This window comes from Octopus bimaculoides, chromosome 2, assembly GCF_001194135.2.
Source record: "Octopus bimaculoides isolate UCB-OBI-ISO-001 chromosome 2, ASM119413v2, whole genome shotgun sequence".
In the NCBI taxonomy this organism is placed as follows: domain Eukaryota; kingdom Metazoa; phylum Mollusca; class Cephalopoda; order Octopoda; family Octopodidae; genus Octopus; species Octopus bimaculoides.
In genome coordinates this window covers 78,108,586-78,114,466 of record NC_068982.1, presented here as the reverse complement: position 1 = coordinate 78,114,466, position 5,881 = coordinate 78,108,586, and positions in this window count along the sequence as shown.

The window sequence follows — 5,881 nt, the reverse complement described above, 5'->3', positions numbered from 1 at the left end:
ATAGATAGATAGATAGATAGATAGATAGATAGATAGATAGATAGATAGATAGATAGATAAATAGATAGATAGATTTGTGTGTGGATGGGTTTCTGTCTGTATGCATTTCAGCTATCAAATTCAAACGTTTTCAAGAAATAAGATACAGGTATGATAGCGATGATGATAATAAATAAGTAGATAAATAAATAAGTAGATAAATAAATAAATAAATAAAGCAAAATAGAAGGTAAGTTACCGGTGAGTCAAACACTTCAGTCCGGTTTCAGTTTCTATTTAAAGCTATTTTGATTTAACACTCTCTCCGACTCCCATTCTGTCAACTGTATTATACCGCTAGCATATTATAGTAATACATCTAGTAAATTGTAGTAACATCTCTAGTATATTAAAGTAATATCTTCAATATTTTATAGTATTGCTCTAGTAAGTTATAGTAATATATCTATCATAGTATTTCTCTAGTATAGCTTCAGTTACGGATCTCACTCTCTCTGTTGTGTACATTAGTTTACTGTTACTTCTCACACTATAACTCTCTAAACATCTTTGGCAAATGAAGCGATGAAGCAACTCTTTTTTCACTCCATACATTTCGTACAAAGACACATTGGTACGTTACCAAGATACCTGACGTTTGACCTTTAACATGAACAAAAATATTTTTAAAAAGCTTCCAATGGCGACAGGATAACTTCCGTATCTTCCAACAAGACAACAAACTCACAACAAATGCTAAACCACGAAATAATCTCTGGTGATCTTTAACTACGATCAGGCATTCATGAAGTTACAAAAAAGGCATCCAAAAATCTAAATTACTTCTTTACGGCCAGAAAATATTTAAACTTTGATCTGATCTGAACTGGCTCCTGACTACATGAGCGACATTTGCTGAATTACTGCTTATATATCTAAGACGAAGTTGCTACTACAAACACCCATTTGACTGATTGATGAGAAAAGATTCTTTCACCAACACACTACAATTGACGGTTAAGGGCGCTTTATTTCCTTTCCTTGTCTCTTCCGTCGATAATATAACGATTTCTGATCTTTTAAAACATCATAATGTGTACTACCTCCGTCCAAGCCCACTCCAACCAAGCCCACTTTTGTCACCTCCTCATTCCTACTGTTTCAACAAACAAACTCCAAATGTCATACAATAATTTCCCACCCACGATTACAGCCCTCTGTCTATGGTTTCTTTTAAATTGAATAGCAACTGCATTAACCAGCATCAGCAACCTAGATTTACTTTTTAAACTTATAGGCATTGCTTTTCTTTTCTTATCTAAATAGTAATCTTCTTTCAAAAACTCATAAACTCTGTAAACCCTAGCAGACTCTGGGCTTTATATCTCTCTTGTAAGAGGTAAACGGAACTATTTCTATTATCTTACCTCAGATACCTCTGTTGTAGAATCACAGGAAGTAGCATCATGTAAAGAAATGTATTGGAATGTAGAAAAGTAACCCCAAATCCCTTCTATTTTCTTAACATCTATTTCGTCACCCTCTCTTCTATCACACCATGAGTTTTCCTTCACCATTTCCTTCATATATTATTTTCCCAACCTGTCTATTAACTTACTATATCTTATATCAATCTCTCTAACATAATCCTGTCATCACCATCCGCTACACTGCAGTCCCTGTCTTTATATCCTTTTTATCAACATTTAACCATTTACACAACGCATATTCTTTTGTTTCTTTTCCAACAATGGCTACCGTTCGAACATTAACTACTTTCCTGTCTTGCACCACATCAATATACAGTATTTTGCGGCATGATAGACTTGGTATCGTTGATAACTCACTCTGATTTTGGAAATGTAATTCTGGAAGAAAAAAATTATACTTACCAAACCCTTGTTCACATGCCCGGCTGGTACGCGCTAAATGCTTGACAGACAAAATTGGCAGGCAAACCAGCGGAGTGCTCATACACGTCGTTGAGCGAAATCATAAGCAGTTGCCACCTACCTTGTGGTTTTCTGCTAGATTTTATTGTAGTACACAACACTATGCTCTTCGCTTTAACTGCCTTGCAACTATTTATGCGACACACCATGATGGCTGTACGACATCCACCACCGCTGACCACCTACCCACCAGTGCTCAACTACAACTGCCGCCATCCACCCAGTGAATACAGCAACACAACACCGGGCACTGCTCGATTATGTGGACAGTCGTTTATCTGTCGTCATTTTTAAAGTAAAGAATCTGTAAAAGGAGTGAAGATCTTTAATATAGCATTCCTTTTCTACGTATATAACCGGTTGTAGTGTTTACAACCTTTGTTTGTTTTTTAATTTTATCTGTATAACATTGATGAAAACTAGTTACCATTTGTTGAAAACTATGACAACTTCTCAACTAGCATTGTGAAAGAAGCATGCTAATTTCTAAGGTATTTTGTTTACGGAAAATGGGCTTCATTCTTGCCGTATTATTCTTTTTATTCTTCTATTTCCAAACTGATTCACACCGAAACAGTTCACTTCTAGCCTACACACACCAATGACTTTGCTACTTATCTCCCTCCCACAACATCATATAAAAGACCAAATTTAATCGAGAAGGAATGAAAGGAAAAGTTAAATTCGACAAGAATAGATTACATAATCTATGGGACTTCAAACTTGATAGTGTATGTAATCTTCTATATTGTCACTGCCAGTGAATAGGCTATTTGCACTGACCTTTGAACGAACGTACAATAATGAATGCTTTAATGAAGTTACAAGGTCACAAGTTTATAGGGAAAGAGAACGAGGCTATGCGACTCTCCTAGCTTTCTCCCTGACATTAGTGGAACACAAAACAACCGAAGTGACGTAGTTTCTAAAATTCGTCGAAAGCAGGGCATATAATTACATCGACAAACAGACAGATTTTCAAACAAACAATCATTGTATCCAAAGAAAACATTGAAAAAATTATTCAAAACAAAGGAAACTTTGAACTGTTAAATACATCGTTTTGGTATGGCTTTCCTTGATCTTTGATTTATGTCAAAAATAGCCTGTTTTGGATTGCAAGTTCAAAACCAAAGCATGCATAGGTTTTGAATATCTATTATTTGGTGGTCCAATCCCTTCCCGTGATCGGGAATATACAGGAGTTGGACAAAAGAAATATCTTAATTCAATGGAAGTTTTATTATTTTATTTAATAACAATTTAGGATGTCGAGTAATTGACTTGTACAGGTTCTGAACGGTTGTTAGGGGAATTTTGAGTCATCTTTCAAGTGAAACCAGCTTTAGTTCTTTCAGCGACTATGGCGCCAAGAAGTGCTCCATTCTTGCACCTTACTTCAAAATTTCAAAATGCACCATAAATATTTAATCATACTGAGATCTGGTGATTGGGTGGGGTGGGGGCTATCCAAGTGGTCTATCTCACTTTTGTGCTCTTCATACCAATTCTGAATAATACTGACCATATGAGTCAGTGCACTATCTCCTAGGAAGATTGCATTACCATAAGAAAACAATGCTTGTATCACAGAAAGGAACAGAAAAGAAAAAAATATGTAACATCATAAAGATTGGCTGCCCTATTGATGTGAATATCTCTTCGAAAATTAATGATAAAAGCAATAACTACAGGCAACTGCCTCGAAACCTCCAGCTTCTATGCAGACATAGATACTCTTTCCATTCTTTTTCTGTCATTTGATGGAACGTTGAGATTGTGACAGGTGAAGGGAGAAAGAGCTGAATCCGAGGTGACTGGTACTGATTTTCATCTGAAGAGAATGAAGTAATGAAAAACGATGACATTTGATAAAGAACACAATGCACCACCCGGTGCAGGAATCAAACCCACAAGCTTATGAACGTGAGTGCAACACATTATCTAGTGGGTCACGTGCCTTCACATACATACATACATACATACATACATACATACATACATACACGACGCGCTTCCACACAGTTTCTGCCTACCAAGTTCACTCACAAAGCATTAGTGGGCTTGGGGCTATAGTAGAAGGCATTTACCCAAGGTATCGCGCAGCGAAACTGGATCCAAAATCACGTGACTGCACAGTAAATTTCTTAACTATACGACCATTTATATATATATATATATATATATATATATATATATATATATTACTCTAAGAAAGGCTAAGAGAGTAGCAGAGAGAACAGAGCGACAGATTAAGAATGTTATGGTATTCAATTCCATTTCTTTAATTTCTTACTCCAGGTTCTACCGAGATAGAATTTGCCTTTCATTTATCAGAGACCGATTATACAAATTCCATACATTCAAATATTTACTAAAAGTTTCGAAATTTCACAGTAGTCATTGTATAGCAAGTGATTTGATGTGAGACTATCCAATCATCTTTGCCGCTCACTATTCCTGGGTGCATCACGGGGGGATAGGGTCCCCAAGCACTTCTTCCATAGATTTCAATCAGAAGGGACCGTCGTTACACTTACCTGGTCCCTGTTGCGAATCAGGGCACTAAAAAATTGAAATAAAAGTTCGTAAGAATAACCATACCGCTTTGTCCATCGCACGAATTAATTAAGATGAATTCGTATCTTAGACAGCGGGGTCCGTTTGAAAAATATATTGTAGTCTCCTCCCAACGCTGGTACAACCAGCAATAAACCTGTCCTGGGGTGGAGGTGGGGGTAGCACTAGATACGCATGCTCAGAACCCCAAAGAGGGTCCAAGAAGAAACAATTGTTTTTGATTTAATCTGAGACTGTGTTGAAACTGAAAGAACTCCCGTTTGAAAGAGTCATTTTAGTCATTTAATTACATTTAGAGCTGTTGAAATTCATTTTAAATTTAAATTTATTTCATGAGATGTTAACATTTTCCGTTGTCCGATTGTGATCTGGTCAACGACACAGCTCCACTAATTTTTGAAGTGCAAATACGTCGGGGACCAGACCACAATTATGTGACAGAAATGATTTACACCTCATGAATTTTTATTTTTATTTTATCTAGTTTCAGTTCACGAACTGTGGCCATGCTGGGGAACCGCCATTTGAATATAAATTGAATATAAATTCAGAATGAATTTAACAGCTTTGTTAACAGCTTTATGTACTTGCACATATTACTCCTTCACCAGAAATTAAACTTGTTCACAGTACATAAAATTATAATTGCGTAGAGTTTGGTCTTTTGAGAATGTAAATGATTTTATCTCTTAATACATCTGAATTTTTGTGATGTGAAATCATTTATAGCGAGTAAATGAGTTTCAGATTGCTTAAGTATCATTAGATAAAGCAGAGATGTTGAGGTCAACAACCGCTCAGTCATCCCCCATTCTGTCGCCTCCTTTTATTTTTTTATTTTTTCTCGTGAAATAATATTTACATAACAAATGTATGCATAAATCTTGAAACGAAACTTGGTTTGTTTTATTAGTATATTTGTCTAAATTCACAACAAGCAGCGCAGAGCAAGAGATATACTGAGGCTGATGAGGAATTTGTGAAACAAATGTGAGGAGTGTAGATAACTTCTTTTTTTAAAAAAAAACAAAGTAACAGGAATAGAAACATTTAAATTGTCAAAACAGTATGGGCTGGGTATAATTATTTCAACAATGTACTTGCACATATATACAAGACTAGATTTTTTAAACTTAAAATGAAAGTCTAATCTAGTTCTGACATTGTAACAGTATCCTCGTACAGACGCACACGAATCATTTCTTATTACCCAGCCTTTATAGATGTGAAGTTAATGATCTCCAGGAGAAAATGAAACATTTAGTGCTGTAATTATTATATCTCCGCCAAAATCATAATTGATATATTTACTCGTATAAGATAATATCGTTATAACCAGCAGCAGGCAAAAGTAGGTCGAAGAGGATTAA